Source organism: Triticum aestivum, chromosome 7B (genome assembly GCF_018294505.1).
Source record: "Triticum aestivum cultivar Chinese Spring chromosome 7B, IWGSC CS RefSeq v2.1, whole genome shotgun sequence".
Lineage (NCBI taxonomy): Eukaryota > Viridiplantae > Streptophyta > Magnoliopsida > Poales > Poaceae > Triticum > Triticum aestivum.
In genome coordinates, this window is record NC_057813.1 from 541248731 (window position 1) to 541270856 (window position 22126).

A 22126-nucleotide genomic window follows, 5' to 3' on the forward strand; every position below is an offset into this window, starting at 1 on the left:
TATTGGTGTTAAACCTACTGTATTCCAACTTCTCTATGGATTACAAACTATTTTACTAGCCATGGATTCATCAAAATAAGCAAACAACACCCGTAAAACAGAATCTGTCAAAAACAGAACAATCTTAAGCAATCTGTAACTAACGCAAACTTATGGAACTCTAAAACTTCTACCAAAATAGGAAGTCCTGGAAAATGTTTTTATTGAACATCAGCAAAAATAATAAATGCAAAAGCACGCTCCTGTGATTTAACAAAATTATATTCGTGCGTGCAAAGTTTCTGTTTTTCAGCAGAATCAAATCAACTATCATCGTAGGTTATCATATAGGTTCTACTTGGCACAAACACTAATTAAAACATAAAACCACATCCAAACAGAGGCTAGATGGATTATTTATTCCTAAACAGAAGCAAAAATAAAATTCAGTTGCCTCCCAACAAGCGCTATCGTTTAACGCCCCTAGCTAGGCATAGATATTTTTAATGATGCTCACATGAAAGACAAGAATTGAAGCACAAAGAGAGCATCATGAAACACGTGAAAAACACATCTAAGTCTAACATACTTCCTATGCATAGGCATCTTATAGGCAAACAAATTATCAAGGCAAGCAAAAACTAGCATATGCAAGGAAGAACAAAGAGATATAGCAATCTCAACATAATGAGAGGTAATTTATTATAATGAAAATTTCTACGACCATATTTTCCTCTCTAATAATAATTACATGTGGGATCATAAGCGAATTCAATAAAATAGCTATCACATAAAATATTTTCAACACGATCCACATGCATGCAAAGTTGACACTCTTCCGAAATAGTGGGATTAACATTAACTAAAGTCATGACCTTTCCGAACCCACTTTTATCAAAAATTTCATAAGATTGAACATACTCCAAATATGTGGGATCTAAAGTTGACACTCTTCCAAACCCACTTTCAATATTATTGCAAACACTATTATCAATCTCATATTCATCATGGGGCTTAAATAAATTTTCAAGGTTATAAGAAGAATCACCCCAATCATGATCATTGAAACAAGTAGTAGACATAGCCAAACTAGCATCCCCAAGCTTAGGGTTTTGCATATTATTAGCACAATTGACATCAAGAGAATTTATAGGAAAATCATTGCAATCATGCTTTTTATTCAAGGAATTATCGTGAATCACTTCATAAAGTTCTTCATCACAATTTTCAGATTCACGAATTTCAAGCAAAACTTCATAAAGATAATCTAGTGCACAAAACTCACTAGCAATTGGTTAAACATAATTGGATCTCTTAAAGAGATTAGCAAGCGGATGAGGATCCATAGATCTTAGGTTCTCTGTTTAGCAATAAACAAGCATCTATCCAACCAAACGAGCAAACGAAAGGGAAAGCGAAAAGAGAGGAGGAAGATTGGGAAAGAGAGGGCGAATAAAATGCCAAGGGTGAAGTGGGGGAGAGGAAAACGAGAGGCAAATAATGTAATGCGAGGAGATAGGGATTGTGATGGGTACTTGGTATTGTTGACTTGCTTGCATGAGCCTCCCCGGCAACGGCGCCAGAAATTCTTCTTGCTACCTCTTGAGCACTGCGTTGGATTTCCCCGAAGAGGAGAGGATGATGCAGTAAAGTAGCGTAAGTATTTCCCTCAGTTTTTGAGAACCAAGGTATCAATCCAGTAGGAGACCACGCACAAGTCCCTCGTACCTGCACAAAACGATAGCAAATCGCAACCAACGCGATTAGAGGTTGTCAATCCCTTCACGGTCACTTACGAGGGTGAGATCTGATAGAGATGATAAATAATATTTTTGGTATTTTTGATAGATAGATGCAAAGTGAAAAGTAAAAGGCAAAGTAAAAACAAAGCAAGTAATAAAGCGATAGAGATTGATATGATGAGAATAGACCCGGGGGCCATAGGTTTCACTCGTGGCTTCTCTCAAGAGCATAAGTATTCTACGGTGGGTGAACAAATTACTGTTGAGCAATTGACAGAATTGAGCATAGTTATGAGCATATCTAGGCAATGATCATGTATATAGGCATCACGTCCGAGACAAGTAGATCGAAACGATTCTGCATCTACTACTATTACTCCACTCATCGACCGCTATCCAGCATGCATCTAGAGTATTAAGTTAAAAACAGAGTAACGCCTTAAGCAAGATGACATGATGTAGAGGGATAAATTCATACAATATGATAAAACCCCATCTTGTTATCCTCGATGGCAACAATACAATACGTGCCTTGCAACCCTTTCTGTCACTGGGTAAGGACACCGCAAGATTGAAGCTAAGCACTTCTCCCATTGCAAGAACTACCAATCTAGTTGGCCAAACCAAAAAGGATAATTCAAAGAGACTTGCAAAGATAAGTCAATCATACATAAAAGAATTCAGAGAAGATTCATATATTTTCCATAGATAATACTGGATCATAAACCCACAATTCATCGGTCTCAACAAACACACCGCAAAAATAAGATTACATCGAATAGATCTCCACGAGAGAGGGGGAGAACATTGTATTGAGATCCAAAAAGAGAGAAGAAGCCATCTAGCTACTAGCTATGGACCCAAAGGTCTGAAGTAAACTACTCACACTTCATCGGAGGGGCTATGGTGTTGATGTAGAAGCCCTCCGTGGTGGAGGCCCCCTCCGGCGGAGCTCCGGAACAGGCCCCAAGATGGGATCTCATGGATACAGAAGGTTACGGCGGTGGAATTAGGTTCTTTGCTCCTGTTATGATCTGTCGGGGGTACATAGGTATATATAGGAGGAAGGAGTATGTCGGTGGAGCAACAGGGGGCCCACGAGGTAGGGGCGTGCCCAGGGGGGCGCCCTCCACCCTCGTGACCGCCTCTGGCACTTCTTGGAGTAGGGTCCAAGTCTCCTGGATCACGTTCGGTGAGAAAATCACGTTCCCGAATGTTTCATTCCGTTTGGACTCCGTTTGATATTTCGTTTCTTCGAAACACTGAAATAGGCAAAAAACAGCAATTCTGGGCTGGGCCTCCGGTTAATAGGTTAGTCCCAAAAATAATATAAAAGTGGAAAATAAAGCCCAATATAGTCCAAAACAGTAGATAAAGTAGCATGGAGCAATAAAAAATTATAGATATGTTGGAGACGTATCAGGCATCCCCAAGCTTAATTCCTGCTCGTCCTCGAGTAGGTAAATGATAAAAAAGAAATTTTGATGCGGAGTGATACTTTGGCATAATTTCAATGTAAATCTTCTTAATTGTGGCATTAATATTCAGATCCGAAACATTCAAGACAAAAGTTCATATTGACATAAAAGTAATAATACTTCAAGCATACTAATCAAAGCAATCATGTCTTCTCAAAATAACATGGCTAAAGAAAGTTATCCCTACAAAATCATATAGTCTGGCTGTTGCTCTAACTTCATCACACAAAGTATTTAATCATGCACAACCCCGATGACAAGCCAAGCAATTGTTTCATACTTTAGTAATCTCAAACTCTTTCAACTTTCACGCAATACATGAGCGTGAGCCATGGACATAACACTATAGGTGGAATAGAATGGTGGTTGTGGAGAAGACAAAAAGGAGAAGATAGTCTCACATCAACTAGGCGTATCAATGGGCTATGGAGATGCCCATCAATAGATATCAATGTGAGTGAGTAGGGGTTGCCATGCAACGGGTGCACTAGAGCTATAAGTATATGAAAGCTCAACGAAAGAAACTAAGTGGGTGTGCATCCAACTTGCTTGCTCACGAAGACCTAGGGCACTTTTGAGGAAGCCCATCATTGGAATATACAAGCCAAGTTCTATAATGAAAAATTCCCACTAGTATATGAAAGTGACAAAATGAGAGACTCTCTATCATGAAGATCTTGGTGCTACTTTTAAGCACAAGTGTGGTAAAAGGATAGTAGCATTGTCCCTTCTCTCTTTTTCTCTCTTTTTTTTGTTTGGGCCTTTCTCTTCTTTTTTTGGCTCCCTTTTTTTTGTCCGGAGTCTCATCCCGGCTTATGGGGGAATCATAGTCTCCATCATCCTTTCCTCACTTGGGACAATGCTCTAATAATGATGATCATCACACTTTTTATTTTTCTTACAACTCAACAATTACAACTCGATACTTAGAACGGTGGAAAGTTGCATGGAAATATATCTTGGAATGGCTATGGAAATGCCATGATAGGTAGGTATGGTGGCTGTTTTGAGGAAGGTATATGGTGAGTGTATGATACCGGCGAAAAGTGCGCGGTATTAGAGAGGCTAGCAAAGGTGGAAGGATGGGAGTGCGTATAATCCATGGACTCAACATTAATCATAAGAACTCATGCACTTGTTGCAAAAAATTAGAAGTCATCAAAAACCAAAGCACCACGCGCATGCTCCTAGGGGGATAGATTGGTAGGAAAAGACCATCGCTTGTCCCCGACCGCCACTCATAAGGAAGACAATCAATAAATAAAATTGTGCTCCAACTTCATCACAAAGCGGTTCACCATACGTGCATGCTACGGGAATCACAAACTTCAACACAAGCATTCTTTAAATTCATAATCACCCAACTAGCATTACTTTGATATTATCACCTCCATAACTCAAAACAGTTATCAAGCATCAAACTTATCTTAGTATTCAACGCACTCAAAAGTAAGTTTCACATATCTTGAATACCAAGTATATTAACTTTAAGCAAACTACCATGATATTAACGACTCTCAAAATAATCTAAGTGAAGCATGAGAGATCAATAGTTTCTTCAAAACAAATCCACCACAGTGCTCTAAAAGATATAAGTGAAGTAGTAGAGCAAAAAAATTCACGCTCAAAAGATATAAGTGAAGTACTATGAGCAAAAAAATTCACGCTCAAAAGATATAAGTGAAGTACTATGAGCAAAACTATCAAGCTCAAAAGATATAAGTGAAGCACATAGAGTATTCTAACAAATTCCAATTCATGTATGGCTCTCTCAAAAGGTGTGTACAGAAAGGATGATTGTGGTAAACTAACAAGCAAAGACGCAAATAATACAAGACGCTCCAAGCAAAACACATATCATGTGGTGAATAAAAATATAGCTCCAAGTAAATTACCGATGGAAGTGGACGAAAGAGGGGATGCCTTCCGGGGCATCCCCAAGCTTTGACTTTTTGGTGTCCTTGGATTATCTTGGTGGTGCCATGGGCATCCCCAAGCTTAGGCTCTTGCCACTCCTTGTTCCATAATCCATCAAAAGAATTCACCCAAAACTTGAAAACTTCACAACACAAAACTCAATAGAAATCTCGTGAGCTCCGTTAGAGAAAGAAAACAAAGAACTACTTAAGGTACTGTAATGAACTCATTCTTTATTTATATTGGTGTTAAACCTAATGTATTCCAACTTCTCTATGGATTATAAACTATTTTACTAGCCATGGATTCATCAAAATAAGCAAACAACACCCGTAAAACAGAATCTGTCAAAAACAGAACAATCTTAAGCAATCGGTAACTAACGCAAACTTCTGGAACACTAAAAATTCTACCAAAATAGGAAGTCCTGGAAAATGTTTTTATTGAACATCAGCAAAAATAATAAATGCAAAAGCACGCTCCTGTGATTTAACAAAATTATATTCGTGCGTGCAAAGTTTCTGTTTTTCAGCAGAATCAAATCAACTATCATCGTAGGTTATCATATAGGTTCTACTTGGCACAAACACTAATTAAAACATAAAACCACATCCAAACAGAGGCTAGATGGATTATTTATTCCTAAACAGAAGCAAAAACAAAAAACAAAAATAAAATTGGGTTGCCTCCCAACAAGCGCTATCGTTTAACGCCCCTAGCTAGGCATAGATATTTTTAATGATGCTCACATGAAAGACAAGAATTGAAGCACAAAGAGAGCATCATGAAACATGTGAAAAACACATATAAGTCTAACATACTTCCTATGCATAGGCATCTTATAGGCAAACAAATTATCAAGGCAAGCAAAAACTAGCATATGCAAGGAGGCGGAAAGAAACAATAGCAATCTCAACATAACGAGAGGTAATTTATTATAATGAAAATTTCTACGACCATATTTTCCTCTCTAATAATAATTACATGTTGGATCATAAGTAAATTCAACAAAATAGCTATCACATAAAATATTTTCAACATGATCCACATGCATGCAAAGTTGACACTCCTCCGAAATAGTGGGATTAACATTAACTAAAGTCATGACCTCTCCAAACCCACTTTTATCAAAAATTTCATAAGATTGAATATACTCCAAATATGTGGGATCTGAAGTTGACACTCTTCCAAACCCACTTTCAATATTATTGCAAACACTATTATCAATCTCATATTCATCATGGGGCTTAAATAAATTTTCAAGGTTATAAGAAGAATCACCCCAATCATGATCACTGAAACAAGTAGTAGACATAGCCAAACTAGCATCCCCAAGCTTAGGGTTTTGAATATTATTAGCACAATTGACATCAATAGAATTTATAATAAAATCATTGCAATCATGCTTTTTATTCAAAGATCTATCGTGAATTGCTTCATAAAGTACTTCATCACAGTTTTCATATTCATGAATTTCAAGCAAAACCTCATAAAGATAATCTAGTGCACTCAACTCACTAGCAATAGGTTCAACATAATTGTATCTCTTAAAGAGATTAGCAAGCGGATGAGGATCCATAAACTTTTAGCAAGCGAAGATGCAAGCAAAAAGAAGGCACATGGAGACACAAGCTAACAAGAGACAAGCGAAAAAGAGGAGATTGGGAAAGAGAGGGCGAATAAAACGGCAAGGGTGAAGTGGGGGAGAGGAAAACGAGAGGCAAATGGAAAATAATGTAATGCGAGAGATAGGGATTGTGATGGGTACTTGGTATTGTTGACTTGCTTGCGTGAGCCTCCCTGGCAACGGCGCCAGAAATTCTTCTTGCTACCTCTTGAGCACTGCGTTGGTTTTCCCCGAAGAGGAGAGGATGATGCAGTAAAGTAGCATAAGTATTTCCCTTAGTTTTTGAGAACCAAGTTATCAATCCAGTAGGAGACCACGCACAAGTCCCTCGTACCTACACAAAACGATAGCTACTCGCAACCAACGCGATTAGGGGTTGTCAATCCCTTCACGGTCACTTACGAGGGTGAGATCTGAGAGAGATGATAAATAATATTTTTGGTATTTTTGATAGATAGATGCAAAGTGAAAAGTAAAAGGCAAAGTAAAAACAAAGCAAGTAATAAAGCGATAGAGATTGATATGATGAGAATAGACCCGGGGGCCATAGGTTTCACTAGTGGCTTCTCTCAAGAGCATAAGTATTCTACGGTGGGTGAACAAATTACTGTTGAGCAATTGACAGAATCGAGCATAGTTATGAGCATATCTAGGCAATGATCATGTATATAGGCATCACGTCCGAGACAAGTAGATTGAAACAATTTTGCATCTACTACTATTACTCCACTCATCGACCGCTATCCAGCATGCATCTAGAGTATTAAGTTAAAAACAGAGTAACGCCTTAAGCAAGATGACATGATGTAGAGGGATAAATTCATGCAATATGATAAAACCCCATCTTGTTATCCTCGATAGAAACAATACAATACGTGCCTTGCAACCCTTTATGTCACTGGGTAAGGACACCGCAAGATTGAACCCAAAGCTAAGCACTTCTCCCATTGCAAGAACTACCAATCTAGTTGGCCAAACCAAAAAGGATAATTCGAAGAGACTTGCAAAGATAACTCAATCATACATAAAAGTATTCAGAGAAGATTCAAATATTTTCCATAGATAATACTGGATCATAAACCCACAATTCATCGGTCTCAACAAACACACCGCAAAAAGAAGATTACATCCAATAGATCTCTACGAGAGAGGGGGAGAACATTGTATTGAGATCCAAAAAGAGAGAAGAAGCCATCTAGCTACTAGCTATGGACCCGAAGGTCTGAAGTAAACTACTCACACTTCATCGGAGGGGCTATGGTGTTGATGTAGAAGCCCTCCATGGTGGATGCCCCCTCCGGCGGAGCTCCGGAACAGGCCCCAAGATGGGATCTCGTGGATACAGAAGGTTATGACGGTGGAATTAGGATTTTTGCTCCTGTTATGATCTATCGGGGGTACGTAGGTATATATAGGAGGAAGGAGTACGTCGGTGGAGCAACAGGGGGCCCATGAGGTAGGGGGGCGCGCCCAGGGGGGCGCGCCCTCCACCCTTGTGACCGCCTGTGGCACTTCTTGGAGTAGGGTCCAAGTCTCATGGATCACGTTCGGTGAGAAAATCACATTCCCAAAGGTTTCATTCCGTTTGGACTCCGTTTGATATTCCGTTTCTTCGAAACACTGAAATAGGCAAAAAACAGCAATTCTGGGCTGGGCCTCCGGTTAATAGGTTAGTCCCAAAAATAATATAAAAGTGGAAAATAAAGCCCAATATAGTCCAAAACAGTAGATAAATTAGCATGGAGCAATCAAAAATTATAGATATGTTGGAGACATATCAGTATTTCAGACTCTGACGCAGTGTTGATGAATGCAGAAAAGAAATGACAGAAGTCGCTCCAGTGTAATTCGAAGATAAGCACTAAGCATTTCAGCGCTCTAATGGGTGCAGTGTCAGCAGTTGGAGATAGTAACATAGCTCTGTAGTTGATGATCTCAATTGCCACACACAACCATCCCAGGTGCTTGCTTTAACTTTGCGATGTCAAATGTGGTTGCATGTTGCATATGGTGTCTAGTTTGTATTGCTTCCAATTTTGTTAAATTGCATCTGCTTACTTTACACATTATTCCTTTCATAATGACATGCCTTCCTGTTTTTGATACATACTACATATGTCTATTAACCATGTTTGTACATCAAACTAATGCTCTTTTGTATCCCTCGTCAATCACTTATGATGAGACAGTCACCCGGGTGGGTTACTGTGAGACGCCCTACTCATTTAAAGAGTGAAGTGTCATCCTCCCCACATGATTCTCAAGAAATAGCAAGGCTAAATGAAGATAGTCAACGTAGCTCTCTAGTTGATCACCGCAATTCCCCCACACCAGCATCACAGGTGCTTGCTCTTACTTGGCAGTGTGATATGTGGTTGCATGTTGCATATGGTGTCTACCTTGTAATGCTTCTAATTAGGGTAAATTGCATCTGCTTAGTTAACACATTATACCTGTGAATATGACATGCCTTCCTGTTTTTGGTACATACTACATCTTTCTATTAACCATGTTCTTACATCAAACTACTTTTCTTGTGTATCCCTCATCAATGCTCCTAATTTGTTAAATTGCATCTCCTTAGCTTACACATTATACATGTGAATATGACACGCCTTCCTGTTTTTGGTACATACTACATCTGCCTATCACACCATGTTCTTACATCAAACTACTGTTCTTGTGTATCCTGCATCTATCGCTTATGATGAGATAGTCACGCGCGTGGGTTAATATGAGACGCAATACTCTTATAAAGAATGCAATTTCATCCTCTCCACATGATTCTCAAGAAATAGCAAGCCTAAATGAAGATATTGAACGTAGCTCTGTACCTGAAGACCGCACTTCCCCCACACCACCATCACAGGTGCTTGCTCTAACTTCGCAGTGTGATATGTGGTTGCATGTTGCATACGGTGTCTAGCTTGTAATGCTTCTAATTAGGGTAAATTGCATCTGCTTATTTACACACTATACCTGTGAATATGACATGCCTTCCTATTTTTGGTACACACTGCATCTATGTGTTAACCTTGTTCTTACATGAAACTACCTCTCTTATGTATCCTGCATCAATCACTTATGATGAGTCACCTTTATTCATTGCATATTGCATATTATTTCTAGCCTGCTGCCATGTATTGCTTCTAATTTGGTCAAATACATTTGTTAGGGCACCCTTTTAATTTGGCAGAGTGATATTGGTTTCATCTTTCATATGGTTTCTAGCTTGCATCGATTCTAACAAGTTCAAGCACCTTGTGATTAGTTTACACTTTATACATCATACATGTCAATATGTCACGCCGTCCTGTTTTTCATACATATTCCATCCTCCTATCATGCGGATGCCTTACATGAAAGTAGTGTTCGCCAGTATCATGCATCAATGAGTTCTGAAGAGAAAATTTTATTCCTTTTTCTTGTGGGTTTGACTTGACAAGGCAAAATCAAGAAAGAGGAAGGAAAAGAGTAAGGAAGGCGATGATGGTGGTCCTCTGCAGCAATGTAAATGGAGCATCTATACTGATTCTCCTTGTACTGATAGTGCATTACAAGGTCCAAGTCTCCGCTCCCCTACTCCACCATCCAAGGTGCTTGCTCTAACTTGGCAGTGTGATATCTGGTTGCATGTTGCATATGGTGTCTAGCTCATATTGCTCCTAATTAGTGTAAACTGCATCTGCTTAGCTTACACATGATACATGTGAATATGACATGCTTTCATGTTTTTGTACATACTATATCTGTCTATCACACCATGTTCTTACATGAAACTACCCTTCTTGTGTATCCTGCATCAGTCACTTATGATGGGACACCTTTAAGTTGGCAGTGTGATATTGGTTTGCGTCTTGAATATGATTTCTAGCATGTATTGCTTCTAGTTTGATGAACGCCACCTATGACGAGACAGTTTTAACTTGGCAGAGTGATATTGATTGCACCTTCCATATGGTGTCTTGCAGTGTTTCTAATTTGTTGAAGTGCCTTCTGCTTAGTTACCACATCATAGGTGTGAATATGTCAAGCCGTCCATTTTTTTCGTACATATTCCATCCTCGTATCATGACTTTGCCTTTCATCAGAATAGTGTTTGTCAGTATCATGCATGAATGAGTTATGAAGAGCGGATGATATTCCTTTTTCTTGTCGGTATGACCTCACAATGCAAAATCAGTAAAGCTGAAGGAAATTGGCAAGGCATTAGATGATGGTGGTCCTTCCGAGCAACTGAAACGGAGGTTCTCTACAGATTCTACTCCGCCATCCTCCCAACAAGATTCGCAAGACAACGCAAGGCTAGACAGTCAACGTAGCTGTGTAGATGATGAGCACATCTCCCCTACTCCACCATCACAGGTGCTTTCTCTAACTTGGCACTATTATATGTGGTTGCATGTTGCGTATGATGTCTAGCTTGTATTGCTTCTAACTTGAATTGCATCTGCTTACTTTACACATAATGCCTGTGAATATGACACGTGTTCCTATTTCTAGAACATACGTGTACATGATGAGCACATCTTCCCTACTCCACCATCACAGGTGCTTGCTCTTACTTGGAACTGTTATATGTGGTTGCGTTTTCCGTATGATGTCTAGTTTGTATTGCTTCTGATTATGTTGAATTGCATCTGCGTAGCTTACAACTTATACCTTCAACGATCACTTACCCATAAGACACATTTAACTTGGGACTGTGATGTAGGTTGCATCTTGCATTGTCTTCTAGCTTGTACTGCTTCTAATTTCTTGAAATGGCACTTACGATGAGACACTTTTTACCTGATAGAGTGATATTGGTTGCGTGTTCATATGGTGCCTAGCTTTCATTTCTTCTAATTTTGTTGAAATGCCTTCAGCTTACTGTTTTTTCATACATATTCCATCCTCCTATCGTACGTGTGAATATGAAATGCTGTCTTTTTGTATATATTCCATCCTCCTATCTTGCGCTTGCCTTACATCAAAGTAGTGTTCGTCTGTATCATGCATCAACCAGTTATGCAGAGCTAATTTTATTCATCTTCTTGTGGTTTTGACTTCATAAGGCAATATCAGAAAATAGGAAGGAAAAGAGTAAGTTAGGGGATGTTGGTGGTCCTCCGCACCGACGCAAACAGAGACTCTCTAGATTTTCCACTGCTACTACTAATGAAGTTGAAGTCCCAAGTCTACATGATGAGTTCATCTCCCGTACTCCACCATCGCAGGTGCTTGCTCTAAGTTGATAGTGTGATAATTGGTTTCATGTTGCCTATGTTGTCTAGCCCATATTTCTTCTATTTTGATTAAATTGCACCTGCCGAGTTTATATCTTATACATGTGCATATGACATGGCTTCTGTGTCTAGAATATACTGCATCTATCTATCATACCATGTTCGTACATCAAAGTACTGCTGTTGTGTATCCCACATCAGTCACTCATGATTGGACGCTTTTAACATGGCAGTTTGATAGTGGTTGCATCTTGCATTGATTTCTATGTTGTACTGCTTCTAATTTTTCGAATTGCCACTTATGACAAGACACTTTTAACTTGGCAGAGTAATATTGGTTGCATCTTTCATGTGGTGTCTAGCTTGCATTACTTCTATTTTCTTGAAAATCCTTCTGCTTAGTTTGCACATCGTAGCTGTGAATATGTCATGTCGTCCTGTTTTTCTTACATATTCCATCCTCATACGGTTGTCTTACATCAAAGTATTGCTTGTCTGTATCATGCATCAATGAGTTCTGAAGAGTGATTTTATTCTTTTGTGTTGTGGGTACAGCTTGACATGGCAAAGTCAAAAAAGAGCAAGGAAAATAATATAGTAGGGAGTGCTGTTACTCGTCGGGTGAAACGGAAAAGGATCTGCCGTTGAGATTCTGCTGGTACTTATAGTGCAGTACAAGGTCCAAGTCCACCGGCTAAATCTACAAACACAGTATCACCTGCTCCACCAGCTGCAGCATCCGCTTCAATTGTACCAGCATCTCAACCAGTTACTCGTTTGTTTGCTCCGGAACTGGCCAGTTCCCAAGCTGCCTTCACACCTAACACTACTTCTGAAGCACTGCTGACACAACAGGACTTGGCAAGATCAGATGAACCTCATGAGCATCAACACCAAGACAGTACCTGACCGAGTCAAGTTGCAGTTGCATGCTCCTTTATATGTACTCTCACAGTTTGATGTACACTAACACTTTCCATATTCGTTGTTGAACTAGCACCACGGCGCAAGCGGAAACAGACATCAGGGATAATACTTGACAGATTAACAAAATCTAAAGGAGGAAGAATGGAGATCCATTTTGAGGCAGGTTTAAAAAGGCCACGTGATGCTACAGAGTCAGCCAAGTTAGTATCAGAGGCAGTCGTTGCCGTTAGGTGTCATGCACGTATCCTCCCAACGTGGATCCAGTATAGGAATGAGAAAGACAATACCCAGTTTAACACCTTCCTTGACCATTTATCCGTAAGTAATGTTATTCATCGCAATTAGTAATATTGTCTTGCTCTGTCCCATACTTTCTAGCTTCCTCCTAATAAGACTCACATTTTTTTTTCAACAGATGAGGTTCAAGTTGGATCCGAAAGATGATGCAACTAAACAAGCATGCACTCATGTTTTTCAGTTTGCTCTGTGACAGTATCGGTACCACCTTAGAAAATCTCACTTTGAAGGCAAGGCTAGCAATGAAATCGCCCAAACATCTCTAGTGGAATATATTACAGATGAAGACTGGACAACCCTCGTTAAACACTGGTCTGATCAAAGTATCAGGTAGGCTATATGTATTTGATCAGACCACATATTGAACTTGTATTTATGTATGTGCCTTACAAGTGTATCTTGTTCTAGGCTAACTGTTTGAAGAACAAAACCAACTGTTCTAAGGTGAAATTCCAACAAACAACATGATCTCGTAGCTATATTGCACACTACGAGGCTCTTGTAAATAGCTGCTACTTCCTTCTTTTTTGTGTGCCATATTATCGTATCTATATTGACTTGTTCCAAATACAGAGGAAAGCCCGTGTGGACCAAAAAGAACCTGAACCGAATGCAGTGCAAATCTTTAAGGATTGCCACACCAGCAAGATGAAGGGCATGAGCACACCAGTTCAAGCCGTTGTGTAAGTCCTTACTCCTCCTGCCTTGAACTGATTGGTACTGTGATGTGTTCATTTAACTACTTGGTTTGCAACCAATGTCAGTTACTCTGTTCACTTTTATACACAGTTGTCTTAATGTATCATTTCACCTTACATGGTTTAAAAGAGATGAAGGATATTTTTTTGGTCTTGATCTGTAATCTAGTTGTTATGTTCATATGCGCACACAATGATAAAATAGCATGTTTTGTTTTATATCTGTTTGCCCATGATATGAATGATGTCATACTATGTTCATCCTACTTTAAACCATGCCTCTTTATCCTTAGATGTCAACGAATGTGAGAAAATAGAAAATACAGTAGGCATGCTACATGGACATATGTTCCGAAAGTAATTTTATTATGTAGTTGGCACTACAAAACATGCTAATGTATTACAGTAGTTCACCAAAATAAGTTATGTATAAACGTTTAACCTACTTTGTTTGTTTTTGTCTCATTAGTAAATTATCTGGTACACTAATCTACAAGTTCAAACTTTCAGGAAGCTATGAAACAAATGATTGAACAGCCACAACCACCTGAAGGTGACGAGGCTACGACAGGCGTAATGTCACCTCTTGCTGCAGTGCGTCGGTATCTCTCCACTAACAGTGCAAAAAAGCACCTTCCTGCATAATTCTGGGTTGGTTGTCAAGGTAACCTCGTCCAAATCGCCTTTTGAACAAAATCTTCTTGCTAGACAGAGTGATATATCTGTGCTCCAGACACAAGTCCAATCCCTAATGGACGTTGTTTCGGAAACAAGAATAGTGGTTGAGAAATGTCGTCAAGATATGAATGGTTTTGAAACAAGACTATCAGACATTCGCTTCGTTGTTCAAGAGCAATGGCGGAAAAAAGGTGGAGACCGTGCTGCTTCATCAGATTCTACAGCCTGAAACATTAGCACTCAGGTCAAATGATCTGTGCTTCTATACATCTGATGGTGCTTTTATCTGGAAGGACTGTAAACTTTATGCCAACAGGCCTTTTGTTGTATGGTTGGAATTTATTTTGTTGTGATACAACATTTATGATGCTGCCACAGGCTGCAGTAATTACGATACTATTTTTGTATAGTGTAGGTTTATCTTAGTAATGTATTCGACCGAAAGCTTCGTAGGAGCCCAACATGACAACATTCGTCTGGCCCATTTCAATTGGGCTAAAACGATTACGGGCCGAAATTGGCATGTAGCCCACTAAAAATATCTGGGCCTAAATCAGTATAAGCTTTCATATTTTTCTGGTAAGCATGTGCCCATAGTGGGCCTTTAACAGGCCTAAACATAATTTGGGCCCTTAGTAAAATTAGGCCTTTTACAGGTGTAAATATCTCGAGCCCATAAAGAACATGGGCCTTTAATAGACCGAAAGTGAGATTGGGCCCTAATTATGCCAAATAACCCACTGGACTTAGCAGGCCGAAATGGTGACCCATTTACGATGAGGATCTTTGACAGACCAAAATTCGGACGGGCCGTAAATGCGTCAACCTAATACACGGGCCTTTAACGGGCCGAAACTTCGGTCGGGCTAGATTATCGCCATTTTTATATGGGCCGTTAATGGGCCCTATATGATGTTGGGCCGCATATGGCCCATGGTTTATGTCCGGCATTAACAGGTCGGAAATGACAACAGGCCGAAAGTGGCCCAAATCTATAGTGGGCCTCTAACAGGCCGAATGTCAGACATGGCCGAATATGACCCAAATCTTTTATGGTCGTTTATGGGCCGAAAGTTTTGATGGCCTGTAAATGGGCCCAAATGAAGCCGGACCTTTAACAGGCCAGAAATACACCGGGCTGTAATTCGTCCCAATTACTTAGCAGACAATTAACGGGCCAGAAGTGACCATGGGCCGCATTGATGACAAGTTTATGGCAGGCCGTTGACGGGCCGGTTTGACAGAGAATGTTGGGCCTTTAGCTGGGCCAACCCATTATGGTCTACAGAATCTTGTGGACCTTTAGCTGGGCTGGCCCATTGTGGTCCACAAAATCTTGTGGGCCTTTAGCTGGGCCGGCCCATTATGGTGTGCAAATTTGTGTGGGCCTTTAGGTGGGCCGGCCCATTATGGTCTACTAAATTTTGTGGGTCTTTAGCTGAGCCAGCCCATTATGGCCTGCTAAATCTTATGGGCCTTCGGTTGGGCCAGCCCATTTAAACTTTGTGGGCCACTTTTGGGCTGGTCCACATGTCAACATATCATAGGTCATCTCGACCGTTGGATGAGTGACACATGTGCCAACGCGGAGCTGACGCGTGGATCCGTCAGCCAATGAGAATTTTACACGTGGAAAATCGGCATTGGTCGTGGCTGTTAACGGGTTATCGGATCCAAAATCCGACCCGATAGCTTAATGACGTTCCGTTACGGTGGATGCCACGTGTCGGTCACCCTTGACAAAAGCACTTCTATGACGCGCGATTTATCGTCATGGAAGTGGTCACTTCCGTGATGATAATTTTGGTAATGTCATGGAACACTTCTACGACAGCACAGGTATGGCTATCTTGATTCTGTCATAAATTTGTCATGGATGTACATGCATAACAGAGAACGCGACCTACTGTGACAAACACGTATTATCATGGAAGTGTATTTTTTTGTAGTGTAGTGTGTCTTGCCTAAAAAGATATGAAATGCCAAGAGGATACACCGACACACTTACAAAGTGGTCACATGCAAGCTCACAGTAGGATAGGAAAACACGAACAAGGTTTAGAAGTTATTTACAAGAATATCTGAGGAAAAGTAGTTTTGCATCTTTCAATTGAGTACCAAGTGGTTCAATTGAAAGTCTGTTTTTTTTCTGAATATGAATTTCACACTGCAATAATCAGTCCATTTACACAATAAATCAGAGTCCCTGACTGAACCGATGCTTGTTATACCCGTATGGACCCTGCATTAGTCCATTTTCCACATGCTTGACGCAAAGCTGAATCAATGTGCTAGTTTTCATACTTTGTTTGGTCGGTTTCGGATACACTTATACTGAACAATAACAGCGAGCTTCCTACATACCTTCGGTGCTCTGCTCCCTTGTTTTTATTTTATTTTAATCGTTTAGATGCCTAGTGTGCCTTGCCTAAAAAGACGGAAATGCTTACTTCATTAGGATAGGAAATTAAAAAAAATGATATGGGTGTTGTGTTTGACAGCACGATAGTAACTTGTAAGGTCTGCTTGCTGTTGCTAACATACTGTATACTGCATATGCTAGTCAACTCCTAATCAAACTTTGTAGAAGTCTGTTCCAGTAGCACTCATACTTATGTTGCATATGTTAGACTACTCCTGATCAAAACCTGTGGCTATGGGTTGAGGCCACCAATTAATCTTGTTCTCTCTCTCTCTCTCTCTCTCTCTCTCTCACTCTCTCTCTCTCTGCCCAGGTAGTGGTCTGGACCCGCAACCACTAGGAAGTTTGATCTTGGGGAGGGCGAGAAGACCGACGGATAGACGGAGCTTCTAGAGCCACTGGGAAGTTTTGCTCGCCACGCCGCAACCACGGTGGTGCTGATGTCCGTCCTTGGCTACAACTTGCACAAGTGAGCTTCCCCTTGGGTCGAAACTTGAGCTTATCCTTCTTTTTCTGAAATGGAATAGTGCTTGTCCTGTTGCGAGAATATATGCATAAACCAGAACTATCACATAGGAAAATAGGGGTTTTCTGTTGTAAAACGACTGCTAGAAGGGAAATAATATCTCCTGCATTAGTTAATTGCAAGTAAAACCATCAACCATGGATCAGTAGCAAAGAATTTGAATGTAGGTTCGGTGCTTGATCTGTTTTTCTAATTTCTGGTTTTTTGTTTACTGTACTAGCTATGCCTTGATATCTAAGATGTTGACTGCAATGGGATTATTTTCTTCCGGCTTTTGTGGGTTCAAGAAATTTGAAAACTGGACCATCTTCTCTTCTTGGACAGCCTACCATGTCTCCCTATGTTTACTTGCATACCCGAAGATGCTACGTGAAAAGATCCCAGGAGGCTCTATGCACCAGGTCGTATAAATCACATGGTCGAAAGGAAAAGCTTCAGGTACCCCTTTTTTCTCAAGTGTTGATCCAGAATGCAGAACAACTACTTGAGGGACCTGATATATAACATTGTTACATAGTAACACTCTTTATATGTACCATCAAGTGATCTGAGTTATGCGATAAGTGTGATCGTTTTACGAGGATAGCAGCAAGAGCGACTCATCTATAACCTTCTCAGGTTGCTGGATAATGTCTGCTTCCTCCATTCCTAAATATAAATCTTTTTAGAGATTCCAATGCAGACTACATACGGAGCAAACCGTATGTAATCCGCATTGGAATATCTAAAAGCAATTGTATTTAGAAACGGAGGGAGTAGTTGTCTTTGGGTGGAGTCAATATTATGCTCATTTCATTGTGGATTAAAAAGAATAATTTTCCTGGGGGTTCATTTATGATCTTTGTTATGTAGGATGGCAGTATAGATGGTGTATTTTTCGGATGAAAAAAGTGATAGCAAGTGCTCCTATAATCTTTCCCACCCCCTTGATACATTGCTTTTCGGAACTTCTTGTGCACTGTAATATTATTGTTTTCCTTGCACCCACAACACTTGTGTGTAGGTGTGGAGTTTGATGGTGATCCCAATTTTGTAGTAATTTTGTGGCCATCAATTTGTTAAAGATGATGCTATAGCGGCACGCCAACACTTGGTTTCTGTGTCCGTCAGTCCTTAACTTTTGCTAGCTCATGTACAGTGGATGTGTATCTCAGTTTCATCAACTTTTTGGTTTTGAGCGAAGCATGTTGTTGTTTTTGACTTCTACTGGTAGTGCCACCCAATATTTAGTGTGATCGTGAGCAAAGCATATTATTTTTTGGCCACTCGGTTTAGCTGTTGTTGCTGCTGTTGTTCATATCAATGACAGTTACTCCTTGTTTATCTGTTGTCCCCAGTCATGGACTTTCAATGAAATGAGTTTTCAACTGTAAGATGCCTATCTTGGTGGACTTGCACTTTTCTTGGGGTTTTGCTTTGAGATGCCACCGCATTGAACCGAAGGATCTCGATGGTGCCGAGTTTCATTGAAGATATGAAGTTGCAGTTCTGAACTTGGTTTTCCTAGTGTGGAGTTCTGGGTGTAGGCCTATATGTTTGGCCAATGGGCCTCTTTCCCTGGTGGTTTGCCAAGATGTACATTCTCACCATACAGATTCTTGCACAAGCAAATACTACATCTGCTTGTTCGAGTTTCTGTACATCCTTTCTTCTTTTTTGGTAAATATATGTTGGCATGTGCAAATTTGTGGGGAAATTCCTCTGCTGCTATGGAATGGGCTAATGAAATTTTGGAATGAATAAGACAACTTCATTATTTGTCAAATAAATTTGTATTGCCATTGTCCATGCGATTCTTCCCAACATGTTATGCTGCCGAAATTTCTAGTGAAAATTCCTGCCGCACTTGTCAAAAACTGGACCCTTTTTTGTCAACACTTCAAACTCTAGGGGGTTGCCACAAAAAAGTAGACCCTTCTTTTTGAAGATCTCAAACTCCAGGGGGCGGTAAGTTAACAATTTTAGTTAACATAAGAGAACACAAAACAATATAGTTTACAATTTTATGTTCACATGGATACTACAAAATAAAGGAAATTTCAAATAAGTTTAATATTACAATTAACAGAACATGAATCAATATAGTTTCCTCTTTCAGTTAACAGTAAGATAAATCAATTAAAGTAACACAAGTAAAATTTTGGACCTGCCAAATTAAAGTAACACTAGGAACCTTAGCCAAAGATTAACCTGCCTAATTGAATAAACATCTCAACTTATTTGGGAGCAAGCAGTGAAGTACCCTAGCAAATTTGAGAGTACGGTAGGAAATTAAAGTAAAACAAGAAGAAAAAATCTACTACCAGGGTTATAAAGCAGAGCTAGAGTCGCCATCCGCAATCACTGATCCATGGATAGCAACGCCTCCGAAAGATCGTCGTCGTCGGTGGGTAAGCAGAGCTAGAGTCATCGCCACTGTCGTAGCCGTCGTCATCACCGTACATTCCGCCATCCGAGCCTCTACTTAAGCACGGGAGGAATCCGCCGCCGTCTACGCCCTCGTCGTCGCCTACCGGGTCACCAATGCCATAGCCCTCAGGCGACCTAGGGTTTAAGGGGGGAGAGATGGTGGTCGGGGAGGCCGAAGCGGTTCGACCAGAACGGGGGTAAGCGACCGGGCCGTACTCGTCCTTGTCAGCGCGCGGGCACGTGCCAATAGCCCACCCCCTACCCCATAAATTGGTGGCTGCTCAGAGTTAGTACACGGCTTTAGTCGTTTGAGAGCAACCCACCTCCAAAGCTTTTGAGAGAGAATCCTTGTGAGGACAGAGCCCAAACCACCCAGAGCCCAAAGAGTGTTTGGCATCACCGAAGTCTTTCTGTTCGTGTGATCTGAAGACTTGTTACACTTGAGGACTGTGAATCCTCCAGCCGGTTAGGCGTCGCGTTCTGAGCATCCAAGAGTCATTGTGGATTGCCGGTGAACGAAGTCTGTGAAGGTTTAGAAGTCTACCTTGAAGACTTACCAGAGTGATTGGAAGGGGACTAGGTGTCCTTAGCTCAAGGGGAATAAGGTGAAGACACGGTCTTCTGAGTTGAATCTCAGCCTCCCTAACTAGACATACAGTTGTCACAGCAAGTGGAACTGGTCAAACAAATCTCTGTCCTCCCGAAGCTACTGGTTCTATCTATCACTTCTCTTTACTTACAGTTTGTCTTCGTGAAGTCATTGCCTGCTTGCATTATCCGTTTGACTTCACTGTGTGACTACTTGTCCTGATTGGCTTCATACTATCTTCCATCCCGATCCTTACTACCTAGCTGCTAATAGGCTTCGTGCTTTCACTTCATTGAATACTTGACTATGGCTTGTCTAGTGTAATCTAGCTTCCGCTGCATACAAATAGTGTAATTTCTATTGTTTGTCTTCGAAACTCCCATGTTTTGAAGACTTTCATAAAAATCCCCTATTCACCCCCCCCCCCTCTAGTCGATAACTAGCCCTTTCACTTGGATGATAGGTATTGATCTCGTGAAATGCTAGTTGTACTTGGATTGCTAGTGCTTGTGGCTATAGTTGATCTTGCAGATTGTCCAAAGTTCACCACATCCAAATTTAGTTCTTAGATGATAGTGTATTTATCTTGTAAATTGCTAGTTGTGCTTGATGCTTATATTGCACTTGTAAATATCCCAAGGTTAAATCTTCTCTAACATGATATGGCATGGAAGGTATGTATGTATAGGTGCACAAGAAGCCTTTCGAGTGGACCATTGTTCATTATCTATCTGGTAAAGGGGTTCTTAAGTTCGGTGGTAACAAACTATTCTTTTTCATACACTTGTAACCATTTGTGTTTTTCTTTTAGTACTTTTACCATTTATCTAATGCGTTTTTCTTTTGCTTTTGTTGCACATATTGTCACATGCAACATAAGGATGCGGTTTAATGAATTAATAGGAGGGAGTGTGCTATTTGAGGGTGTTGAGGGGCACATACAACATTGAACTGGAGAAAGAATCAAAAAGGATCCGCGAGGGAGGCGAGGGATGGGACTTGTTCATTACTGACAATGGTCTAACATGGGGAGAGGGGAGAAATGATATGTTTTTCCATGAGAGGACCAATGCCCAAGATGAATATTCTCTATGCCGACAATGGCGAGGCTGGCGCATTTGATTCTACCGTCTTCGCCCAAACGATCAGGCTCAACAACGATGAGGCTAGACACCTCCTCGACATCCTACCACCAAGCAATATCTACATCGGAGTGCCATTTTTTATCCATTTGAGAAAGACAAATCTTATCAACAAACACATGATAATATGTTTTGTAAAGTTATTTACCATTTTATATTTTTTATGTCCATCACACGTGGCGGTTTGACATGAGTGCTCTTTTATTTTTTCACCGACGACACCATCATAGAAATTATCTAATAAGATAGCTTCCAACACTATCATCTCGAGTGATGAAGGCCTTGTTGGAGTATGACTCGAAGCAGTGAGCGTCAACACCACTGCGTACAAGACGCACAGGGACGACTGCATTGTCGTCAGCAACGAGGTGTGGGAGAAAATCATTGTGAGAAAAGAATCTCTACAAGTCCTACGTGGAATAACTTGAAGATGATGATTGTCATTGACATCAATAAGCTCCAATGAT